Source organism: Eschrichtius robustus, chromosome 9 (genome assembly GCF_028021215.1).
Source record: "Eschrichtius robustus isolate mEscRob2 chromosome 9, mEscRob2.pri, whole genome shotgun sequence".
Lineage (NCBI taxonomy): Eukaryota > Metazoa > Chordata > Mammalia > Artiodactyla > Eschrichtiidae > Eschrichtius > Eschrichtius robustus.
In genome coordinates this window covers 124,298,899-124,311,589 of record NC_090832.1, presented here as the reverse complement: position 1 = coordinate 124,311,589, position 12,691 = coordinate 124,298,899, and the positions used below count along the sequence as shown (strand labels likewise).

Sequence of the window (12,691 nt, the reverse complement as noted above, 5' to 3'; positions counted from 1 at the left end):
CTTTCCAAGGCAAGCTTCTGAATTTCAATGATGTTTTATTATAAATCTATTTCTCATCAGGTTAGAGACTATCCCAAATAGCAGATTAAATTCAAGCTGCTCAAGTAGATATGGATAGAGAGACTCATTTAGATGACCTTCTCTAAGAGAGGTCATTCTATCCTATATTAGGCAAAATGAAACATAAACAGGGCATTTGACCCAAAGCACAATACATTTTTTATCACTCGCTGCAGTGATAATGCAAGTTTTTGAATAGTTAGTCGTATGGTGGTGACTTTGTACATTAAACCAAGCAGAGATCAGATTGCATTGTCAAGAAGTTCAACAAAACTGGTATCGTTACCTCAGAAGATCAAGGGACACCCCCTCAGAAGAAATGAAGACTGAACAGACATAGAGTTTAATATTTCCTCCGCTTCACGCAACTATTTGGGTAAATATTCTGAACTTGTTTATAAACTCTGCTAGAGATCCATCAGTGATCCAGAAAAGTAATGTTGAAAGGTGAGGGAAAGACCTACTGGTGACCATCAGGTTATGTTCTAATTCTTTTTAAATGTTCCATTTAAAAAAATGGCTGGTTAGCTCTCATTTTCCTATGTCAATGGTACAATCTGATTATCACTCTGCATAAGTTACTGTAAATAATTTTTTAAAGAATAGGCAGGGTATAAATATAGGAATGCAATACTGAAAATGAAATAAAATATATCACAGAACTCTGTCTCCTCTCCATGTCCTTTTTAAGGTGATCTCTTCCATCTCCATGTATTTGAAGACATCTTTATGGTGATGGCTCTCCTCATCTTTCTTCCTCCACTGTGGCCATCTTGTATTGGTCAGTGGCTTCTTTGATCACTATTCAGAATGATAAACCCACTTCACGGTACAATCCACTACTTGAATATCTATACGTATGTCTATCAGAAACTGAGAGAAAACATCATGAAGTGATACGATGGCCTCTGATATTTTCTATTGCACACCATTCTATTTCACTGATATTGCTGGTCAAGACCACCAAAATGATTGTGTGACTCAGAGTTTGAACAACAGTAGTCAAAGCTAGCGTCACCATTTGCCCGGGTATCTGCAGGAGCCTGTTAGCTAGTTTCCCTTTTTCTATGTTTTCCTCTTTGATTCCTTATTCCATAGAGCAGCGAGGAGGCTCTCAAAGATAAATCAGAACATGTAACTCCCCTGCACAAACACTTCAGTGGCTTCTTGCATTCATAGCAAAGTCCAAACTCTTCACCATGGCCTACAAGATGGAGCTCTTGACTTTCTCTCCAGCCTTATCTTAGGACCTCTCTTCTTCCTCAATATACTCTGGCCCTCCAGAACTTGTGTCGGTACCTCCAGGACACCAGGTTCTTGCTGCCTGGGTATCAGGTGCTCCGTCTGCCAGGAACACTCTTTCCCCAACTTCTCCTGGCTAGCTGTTGCTTATCCTTTAATTCTTGACTTAATTATTTTCTCTGCAGAGAGGCCTTTCCTGACCATCCCTTCTTACTATCTATCTCAGCCTATTGTTTGAACACGTACCACATTACAAGAACGAGGAAAAAATACGGCAGCTAGAAAACTCTGACCAACTAACACGTAGGATGGGGTGGTGGGAGAGGACTCTGGGCAGGAAACTGCACAGTTTTGGGGGCTGGGTCATACTCATCTTAGGATCAAGAACTTGGGGAGTTTGGAAATGTGACTTTATGTGAGGCAACTTGCCTTTTTAGTTTAGTATTGAATCACATTAATTTTGAAAATGCTACATGTCTCTATGGCACAAGAATGAAGTAAAGGAAGGATGTAGTTATACGTAGGCCAACAATTTAAAGAGAAGCTATCAGGTCCCAGAATTAGTGGTGACAGAGGTAATCAAAGTGACAGGCCGCACAGAAAGACAGTGCTCAGGTAAGTGGGTCAGAGGCTGCTGGTAGGGCCAGCTCCTGCCAGCTGGCTGTTCTTTTTGAGATCTCTTCTTGGCTCAGAACTTAATTAGAGGGTTTTATGTGGTGTTTGAATAAGGAAGATGTTTCCATCTTCTCTAACCTTGGAGATCCTTCCTGTTACGGAGACCACGGATAACCTGCCAGTTTACTACACGGGCAGTCCTGTCAAAGAGGCACCGTAAACCTCTTTGTCCTAGGGATTAAAGGTCCCTCTTTCTAACCCAGCACTTCCAGATCTACAAGCAGATTTTGTACACAGTGTCACCCCTCACCAGCAGCCAGCTGGAGGATGGAGATCAGGATATACCTGCTTTGGAGTCCAGGCGGGACTTGGAAAAAGATAAATTTGGCTGGGCCTCAAGGTAGACGTCCACAGAGAGAATTCCCTGAAGTCAGATATTGGGAGCATCATCTGAACCTCCTGGGGCCTGATGCCCAGGAGAGCGCCACCTGGCTCCGGGTACCCCCCTCTGCCATTGGGGGCTTTTGCTCCTAAGCATTAGGGCCCCACTCCAGCTCCTGCGGTAGAGCTGGCCTGCAAAGCACCAGGCACGCTCTGAGATACATCACCATGCACTTTCTCATTTCATATTGCCCAGTCTACCCTTCCAGCTTGGCCCACCATAATAGCCTTATGTTTATTCCTTCTCAGTACAGCACCGGGGGATCGTTTCTCCAAATCTATGACATAAATGTACGTGTGGGTGTTTCAGTCCATATCTTTCTGGGCCCCTATAATTCCTCAACAGAGATTTGTGTTAACTATTTTGCTCCTCCCCACACCCCCTGAGGCTCAACCTTGAATAGAGTTTACTATGGCCCCATCATTTTGAAGGGATTAATTGTTGTTGTGAGTTCTCATAGAAAAAAATCTGTCTTAAGAACTAGGAAAAAATATCCATCCCCAGGGTTCCTGCAACCGGCTCTCAACCTCATGATTTAATCACTTCATTTTAGAATAATGCACTCAGCTATTTCTATGTCAGCCATTGACTTTTCCCAAGCAATGAATAATCAGGAAAATGCGGCATTAACTAAGGCAGCCTTGCCATGAGGTTAAAGGAACACAGCTGATCTCTAGCATCTCTGGACCTTCGGAACAAACCTAGTTTCTCCCTAGGGCCAAAATGCTTTGAATTAAAATTTATTAGAAACAAAATGAACTGGCTATTTTTGGACTAGAGTTTGACCTTTTACCTAAATCGTGATTGAAAATGGTTTGTGAAGTTCTGTAAGAGCAGCCATTCTTCTCCTTTCTTTCTCTCGTTTCCTTCCTTCCTTCCTTCCCTCCTTCCCTTCTCTTTCTTTCTCTTTCTTTCTTTCTCTTTTTCTTTCTTTCCTTCCCCTTCCTTCCTTCCTTTTCTTTCTCTTTCTTTTTCTTTCTTCCTTCCTTCCTTTCTTTCCTTTCTTTCTCTCTCTCTCTCTCTCTCTCTTTCTTTCTTTCTCCTTCAATTATAATTCTGGAATAATGTAACAGATAAAAAATATAGGAAACAACTGGGAATTCAACAGCATTTCTGGAATTATGAGGATGATCCACTGACAGGGAAAGCAATAACAAAAAACAGACTTCAACTGGCAAGAAGCAGCAGGTCACTGCCTGCAGGGGATGGTCAAGTCAGAAATTTTACTGTTTCATGTGTCTGGATAATGTAACCTAACACAGATGCTGAAACAACTTATGCTATAATGATATCATATTTGCTATGTTCTACTTAATTGTAATCAAAGTTCAATTTCCTAGTGCTATTAAAGATAGTAAAATACGTTGTAAGCATTTATTAGCCAAAATTGGATTTAAAAAAACAAAGTGGCATTGGCCCCAAATGAAAGCAAATTGGACTGGGGCCAAAGATGAAGGGTGCCTTATGGATAAAGTCACAGCAAGAGACTAAAACTGGGGGCCCCTGCATTTGAGAAGACTATAGTGCTCTTCAATGAGACACCACATTTGTCCACAGGCTTTGAGAGAATAATTTACATTTCAATTTTACAACTGATATTTGTGATCAGTGCTTCAATTAGGTGTACAAAATCTTTAAGTGGGAGAGTATGGTGATATCTCTATGGGTTTGTGAATGTTGAATTGAAACCCCTATATTTCATTTCTGCTATAACTTCACAATGGCCAACAGATGATATGAAATGTTGCTGTCAGAAAGGAATGAACTGAAGGCATAATCAGAATCCTGTTTGGTGGATGGATGACCATGATATCTTAGGTTTTTGAAGAACTAAACAGACTTAAAATACACTGTCCCAGGAATAAAGACGCAGACGTAGACAGTGGACTTGAGGACATGGGGAGGGGGAAGGATAAACTGGGATGAGGTGAGAGAGTGGCATGGACTTATATATACTAACAAATGTAAAATAGATAGCTAGTGGGAAGCAGCCACATAGAACAGGGAGATCAGATGGGTGCTTTGTGACCACCTGGAGGGGTGGGATAGGGAGGGTGGGAGAGAGACGCAAAAGGGAGGAGATATGGGGATATATGTATATGTATAGCTGATTCACTTTGTTATAAAGCAGACACTAACACAGCATTGTAAAGCAATTATACTCCAATAAAGATGTTAAAAATATATATATACTGTCCCTTTGTTCTCATAAGCCTATTAGAATTTTCAGGCCACATACTTTTAAAAATTTGAGCTATACAGTCACTATACTTAAATGTTCTAAGAAAATAAGAACAAAAGTTTTTATCAATATGCTTATTACTATAAAATTTGAATAAGTAGTAACATAACATCCTTATACAAGTAAATGTTATATTTTAAGTTTTATAGCTCATGTATGAAAGCACAATTTGAAATCTAAAACTGATTATTCTTCATCAATCACTTGATTAAAAAACAGAATGTGGTGGAAACTTTTGAAGTATTCCCAGAAGCACTGAAGAATAAACAAGAGAGAAAAGTTAAATCTGCAATAAAATCCCATTAATCATATGCAATTGGGGCTTCAGAAAAATGAGTCATCAAATGATCATAAATTTGGAAACTGTTTCATGATAGCATTGAGAATATTTATTAAAACTTTAAAGTTGACCATATTCCAACTGAAAACATTATCTTCCTAAACAGAGAATTTTTACTAGAGACACACAGGACATATTTAGGCTACTTAATCTAGATTATTTGCCAGGTGATTTTTAGGTAACCATAGTGATCAGACCTTAAGGATTTACAAAAGGTTAATAGCAGCTGATAGCACTAGATTGATTCAACAGTCATTTATCTGTATTAATGAATAGGGAATGAGAAACGATGTGGGAAAGAACAAATATCTAGAGAAAAAATTAGGGGAGATATAAGCAGATGTGTACACCCATAGGCTCACTTCCCACTACGGCTGTGACCAAACCCCCTCCTGCAAGACACACACACACACACACACACACACACACACTGCAACTCACCGATTCAGGGGTTGTGCACTGCACTGGGATTTAAGGGGAGCTAAAGCCTCAGGCTACCCAGGTTTTAGTGCAGCTTAAAGTACAGTTTGCAAAGCCTCTGGTTAATTTGATCAATACAGGCATTCAAAATCAATAATGTTATTTCCAGAGTAAATGTTTTGATCAAACTGGTCTTTAATTAAATTTAGAAGACAACTGAAATTTCCAATTTGCTCTATTAAACATAAGAAGTTTAACCAGACATCTGGCTGTTTAATATCATGTAGATAAAACATCTAAATAATTACCTTGTTTTTCAATGTTTTAATCCAAATGTTTGCTATCTTTAGACACAAAGCAGATTAAGAATTAGTCATGATAACTCAATTTCTTTGATTTATGAAGAAAGTGTGACTCAAAATAGTGATCTATCCAATAAGCAAAGGGTAATTACTTTCATGTCAGAAATATTTAAAAGTCATCTCTGCACTTGGTCTAGAGTTATAACATATAAAATAGAAAACACTGCAATGTACTACATAATTATAATGTTATAGTAAAATTTAAAGTGAAATATGACTATTCTTAATGTTTTATTTTTATGATTATTGATTTTATTTTTTAAATAATGAATTAAAAATATAGATGTGCTACTCTGAGCAAGAAATGGACTAACCTGCAGGAGTTTCCAGGGCTCCAGAGACTTCAAGGTGCCGGTGTCACATGTACACACCTGTGACTGGTGACTTTCTCAACAAGCCCTGTAACCCAAAGAAGGACAGAGATAATGTTCCAAGACATGTCAGGAGTAGAAGACTAGAATAAACTAGACAAGTCACAAGTGCTCACAAGAAGCGTTTATTTTTAACACACAGCAAAGTCATATATTCTTGGTCAGTGCAAGTACGTTGAATTACTGCTCACAGAGAACTCACGTTGAGTAGATGGGGACAGTATGGCTACCAAATTAATGCCAGTGGAGGGAAAACCAAATATCTTCAGAATTTTAATGGAAACCAGGGAGAGGTTGTGGAGCAAAGAATCTCATGTGCCATTTTTTTTTCTTTTTTAATATTGTAAAATGGCTTTCTGATAAGCAAAATTAAGAATGTCACTTCTTTTATGCTAAACAATGACCTCATTGAGTAATTACAAATTTCAAAACCTGGAGGGCAGTTCTATTGGCTACTCAATTATGTGTTAGTGCAAGCTCCCTTTTAATCTCTAGGACCCCAGCTAGAGTTGTGGCTTCTTAGAAATCCATCCCCAGTCAGAAGCTTCCATGGTTCAAATATTAACAGCTTTGATAGCTCTTGCTTTCCCCCTACACCTTCTCAAGTAATGCCTAATCCACTAGCATCCTGAAGTCTTTCTTTTATTAGAAAGTTAAACTTGAATCTCTTTTATCCCACATTGCTAGAATAAATCCAGGTGTCTTAGTGCTTAGAGTCTGCAGTTGGTTTTCCTGTTCATATTTTACTTAAGGAGCCCAGAATTTTCAAGGTGGTCAGATTTATCTTCCCAGAGTCCAACTTGAACAGTTTAAAAAAAAAACCTGTCTTTTAAACGTGTTCATCATCCTAGTAGCTTTTGGAAAAAAACTTTCTTTTAAGTATTATTTGTTGTGTTCACCGTCTCAGACTTTCTAAGACAATGTGCTTCTTGGTTGCTTACAATATTCCAGAGCAATTTCTCCCAAACATCAGGATAACATTAATTGTACTATTTAATTTGTTATTTCTTTCTTTGCAGCAGCTAATTTTGAGGTAAGGGAAGGAAGAGGAAAAGACTTTAACAAAGAAAGTGATGGTAGAAATGTTAAAAAAAAATCCTTTCAAACAAGGAATTATATGCATTATTGAATCAGTGTATGGTCTAAGCATGTGAGCAAGTATATTTTTTGTAGCTGCTATAAATTCATATGGTAGTTATGCAATTTCTGAATTTGGCATATCAAAATGGTGCTAGTAAAATCGATATATACCATGTTTAATTATCTCTGAAATGTTGAAAGCTCATATAGATCAACTATCCGTGGCCAATAAATATATCAACATAGGTACAAGGTAAGAACTGGCTAAACATGTATATGAATGAGCTGGATATACCCATAGAGGATGGTCTTTTTTTCCCCCTTTTCATCAGGTACACACATAGTTTGGCCAAATTCCTTTTAGAAAAAAGGAATAATTCATTATATTCCCCCCTTGTGCCCTTCTCAAAGCTTTACAAGCACCACAAGTAAACATCGACATTTTATTCAGAGAAGTTAAACATTCTTCTAGTACAAATTGCAGAAGGAAAAACTCGTAATATAAATATGACTTTGGGGAAAAACAGTTTACTTATTCATATTTGGTAGGTTTTGAAAATACATGTATATTTCTAGTTTACATTTTGCCAAATGAATGTGACTTTTGAATGTCTCTTTTGTGTGGAGGAAAGAAAACAGTCTGGCCCAAGGGGCTTGCAACATTGATTTAAACGGCAAGTGTTTCACCAAGATGTTAAAACAGGAAGAACTTCTGGCATAATCAGCACTGATAGTAGCACAAGAAAATACTGGCTCGTCTTTCTGATGAAAAACTCTATTAAAGGATGATCTGTATTGAGTTTGATTTTAAGAGTGATGACACAGGACTAAGTTGCTTGCATATTGAATTTCCTAAGCTCACTGATCTCTGACTGTGCAAAGAAGTATTTTTACGTGGTCATATACTTCAAATAAATACTCTTAAAAATAACCTTAGGAAATGACACTTAGAAGATGCTTAACTGTAGAGTACAGATGCTTTTATAAGATGTTCACAGGTGAGAATGCAGTCCATACAAATGACCCTCTGTGTGGCTAGAGGATCTCTTCAAACTGAACGATTTGTTATCGATTACTTAAATACACTCACAGATGGAAGATGAAACAGTGTGGTCCCAAGAAAAGGGTGCTGGCCCGTGACTGAGAGCAACTGAGTCTCGCTTTAACTTTTCCAGAACAAGCTATGTAAACTTACGAAAAACTACCTCGACTTTCTTCATCTCTAAAATTAGGACTGCACATTGGTCAGAATAATTTTGAAGATAAAATGAGGTAGTACAGAATAAAAAGGTTTTGCATAGTTTAAAATATAGAATTAACCTGTTGATCGCTAATAACCATACAAGTAATAACATGATGGACTGCTATTCCCAAGACTAGAAGCTGTATGACTTAGGATGTTTCTGGCCTTTGATAGGCCCTGCATAAACACTTATTTCCCTGAAAAAAACATGGGGAGAGTCATTTTGCAAGCAGCATTCCCTGGGAAAACAGGTAATGTAGTTTCCCAAGTGAGTTTTAATTTTTACATGAAGCCCTTTAACTGACTGCTTTTCTACTAACACTAACGGGACGGTAGAGAGCTCTCTGGTTTGCCCTGCAATGTGGACTTCCGCACGGGCATGCCCGGAGAAGGACGCCTGTCTGTCCCTCAGTGGCCTCAGGAACCACTGGGCTTCGCCCTAGGAAGGCAGTGAATGGCAAGGAGGTGGGGAGTGGCCCAAACTCCCCACGTTGCCACTGCTCTGACCCGGGAGAGGGAGAGGGGCAAGGAGTTCCTGCAGGGTCCTGTCACTTTTGGTGGAAAGGATCAAAGAGCAGAAGCAGGGGAAGGTGGATAATCCATGGAGAGAGTGGACAGGGATGGTGTGAAAAGATCAAGAGCGAGACAAGAATCTGGGGAGAGAAAAGAAGTGGTCCTAACAGCAGTGTTCTGAGCTCTTCTCTCTCTCCTTCTGCGTAGAGCTTGAGGGAATCACTGCATATTTGTTTGCTGCTTATTTTCTGAAACCATTCCTGAAAAGGAAGGAAGCAGACAAAGCAAAATGGGAAGGGCAGCACAACTGCTAAGTGAACTTGGTGCAGACTCTGAACCTCCCACCCCATTACAGTGTGTGTGTGTGTGTGTGGTGTGTGTGTGTGTGTGTGGGGTGTGTGTGTGTGTGTGTGTGTGGGGTGTGTGTGTGTGGTGTGTGTGTGTGTGTGTGTGTGTGTGTGTGTGTGGTTTTCTCGCAGGCTCTCTGGAAGGCTGCTGGCTTGCTAGGTCCCCCTGCCAGGGTGGCAGGCCTTCCTGACTGAGGAAGAAACTCCCATCAGCCCAGGCAGGTGCATTCTGGCCCCAAGAGCTGTTTCGGGATAAAACACCTCGGGCTTCAGTGATGTGTCCAATCTGAACGTACAGAACTTGGAAAGAAGGAAGGAGCAGAGTGCATTTCCAGTTCAGTTTTAAGTCTAAAAGGAAAATGAGAAGACAGGCAGAAGGCAGGGAAAGGAATGGAGAGCAGACACACACATGGCTCTGAACCAAGGCTCTGCCACTTCTGCAAGTTCCTTAACCTTCCTCTGCCTCATCTTCCTTATCTGGAAAATGGGGATGTGATATGCAAACCTCTGATATTTGGAGAAAGTTTAAAAGAAATGGTGTATATAAAATACTGAGCATACTGTCTGGCACATTATAACCAACTCAATAACGGTATTATTCAGGCCAAAACTGAATTTCTTCTTATTGTGCTAAGTCCAGATTGATTGTCACTGTAACTTTTAAAGCAAGGTCAACTAATTGTGTTTTGTTTTTGTTTTTGTTTTTCTCAGAAATGTATGTAAAGCTTTCTATTAAGGATTACAGATACAGACTTACAACATTATACTGCCATAGATCTTTTTTTTCCCCTTTTAGATGAGGAAAAGTAAATTATTTACCAAAAAGGTTCAGAAGCTGAAGCCTAATAGACACACACACACATATATGACAACTCTGTATCTAAATTTAATCCAAGGATAACTGAGTTGAGAGATGATCTTGGTTGTGAATGTGTTTGGAGAGTATAGACTTTCTCATTTGATAATTACTTTGGTTTCCAGAAAAAAAAAAATGCTTGCAATTGCAAAATTTGCAATTTCATATAAGGATGAACATTTTTTTTCTCTCCAGAATGTAAATATTATCTCAGTTGGAAGACAGGGAGAAGAGGGACAAAGAACAACAGATGCTTTCATGCAACAGTATGTATCCAGTGGCCACTATGAATCAGGCCCATATGACTCCAGTCAAAGCACCCTCCAGGGCTGCGAGAAGTAAGAGATCCCAGATGTCCCAGGGCAGGAGGCGGTGGGTCTGGATCATGGGGATTTGGAAGGTTGCTATGAAGGGAGAACCCGGATGGGGATGGGGAAGGCTTTGTTAAAGGGTCAGGTAAGTGTCAGCCACAAAGCCCTGGCAGCTTGGGAGAAGGGGTCTTGCCCCGCTGCTGCTGGGACTCATCTCTTCCCCTTGCACAGGGTCGGATGCATCGCAGTCTCTCTGTATCTGGCCTCAGGCTCCAGTTCTGCCTCTCAGCCATGCCCTCCACTCTTGGGGGAGGCCATGAGAGCAGCTGGGCGGAAAAGAGCAGCCTCTGCTGGGGAGAGGGTGCCCACCTAGAGAGCCAGGCTGCAGTGGCCCTTGTTAGTTCGGTGTAGAGTGTGGCTGGGCCCGTGTTAGGATCACATGGGCGACGCGCTGAAATGCAGATTCCTTTAGCCCTACAGAACAAAATCCTGGGCGTACATACATGAAGCTCCTCCGGTGCTCAGAGGCTCTGAGACTTTTCTGATATTTTTCTTTTTCTTCCACTTTTTTTTTGAAAAAGGGTTTAAGTACAAAATAATGGCAGGGGGCTAACCCCTTGATTTTTTTTTAGTGCAGTGTACCTAATACATGATCTACTCCTTTGCCCTTGTTTTCAGGGGCAGAATTCATATTAGCCTTTGAGAGAAGCACTTTTAACAGGCCTCTTCTTTTTCTTTCAAATCGTTTTTGCCGCTGTACTTGTCTTGCCTTCCAATGGGAGGTACTGGTAAGCTACAGGTATCCCATTCCTGAAAACGATGGCTAAACAGCACTCCCAGAGAAATGGGTTGGGTTCAAGGCCTGACCTCACCACTTATTAGCCATGAAAGGGGCAAATCTCTTTACCTCCCAGTTCCTCCGTTTCCAAATCCCTTCTCAACTGAGAAGAATATCTTCTCAACTGAAGATTAAATGAGGTGTTAGGTGTCGAGAGGTAAGCAGAGTACGGCCCAGAGGCGCCCAGTAAGTTCCCGGCGACGCCCCAATCTCCTTTCTTACCGTGGTGGTCTATACAGCCTTGCTCAAACTCTCATTCTTTTACACTCTTCCCTTTGCTGACGGTGCTTTTCTCCTTCTTCCTCAACGACCAAGAAAATCCACTTTTCATGATCCGATCCAAAGGACATCTCTCCTCCGGTCTTCTCCCCCAGTTCCCCTGATCCTAGGGAGCCCAGTGCTGCTCTGTGTCCCATCGTTCCTCTCCCATAACACATGTACGGCTGAACCGTAATTCTCTACTTGCCTGTCCTGCCCACTAGACTGCTTGAAACGCAGTACTTCTGAAATCCTCAGCACTCAGCTTGGTGCCTGGCACATAACAGGTGGTCAAGCCACATTACCTATACGTACTTCTTCCGAACGCCGGGGCAGAATGGATGCATTTATGCATGGGTGGCTGGACCCATGAATGTGCTTCTGGGGAAGCGACGGGCCTGTGAGAATTGTGTGCTTGGTCGTCCTAGGGTCCCTTCCCCGACCACCCCACCGTGCGAGGCCGGCGCGGAGGGATCAGGGCCTCTGTCTGAGGTCCAATCGGTTCCCCCGCTTCGGGAACGCAGCTCCGCAGGGCACCGGCAGGGGGCGGCGTTGCCACGCAGCTGGACGCTCCGCGGGTGACCGGCCCCCCTCCCCGGCGCGCCTGGCGCGCAGCTTCGGTGACGAGGCCGGGGCTCCCCCAGTTTGGAGGGGGCGGGCCGTTCTCCCTCACAGGCTGGGCGGCTGGGGTCGCGCGGGGCCACGGGCGGGAGTATTCAGCTTCCCAGGCGCGTCCCTCTCTCCCCCCGCAACCCCCCCCACCCCCCAGCCTCTAAGCGAAGGAAAGTTACTCTCCGTTTGGAAAGAGGCAGCTAGCGGCTGGAATGGACGGCCCGAAGAAAGGGCGCGCTTTCTGGCAAAGACGTGGGTGCGAGCGCGAGTGCGCGCGGACATAATGCTACACTCCTTTCGCGCCGCCGAGGCGACTGAAGTTGAGGGGCTGGGGGAGGAACGCTTGTGTCCTTTGAACTCGTACTATCGCGGGTCGTGGAAAACTAGCTCGTGTCACACTGACATTCACATTCGCTTGAAAAAGGCAAACCTTAGCGCCCGACGACGAACACGCTTCGGCTCCTCACTTGCCGGTGAGAGAGCGCGCCGCCGAACGTCCGGCTCCACGCAGCGGCCCTTCGCGCGACCTGGCGGCCGCG

General features: G+C 42.2%; 1 long non-coding RNA gene across 3 annotated transcripts in view; it reads right to left on the bottom strand.

Annotated features, from left to right (window-relative positions):
- The window catches only part of LOC137769534 (uncharacterized), a 141,060-nt gene extending 128,369 nt beyond the window's left edge, over positions 1-12,691 (bottom strand). For all 3 annotated transcript variants that reach the window (XR_011074995.1, XR_011074996.1, XR_011074997.1), the window contains exons 1-2: positions 12,583-12,691; positions 6,038-6,122 (exon numbers count right to left, since the gene is read on the bottom strand). This is a non-coding gene — a long non-coding RNA (uncharacterized lncRNA). The remainder of the gene's footprint in view (positions 1-6,037; positions 6,123-12,582) is intronic.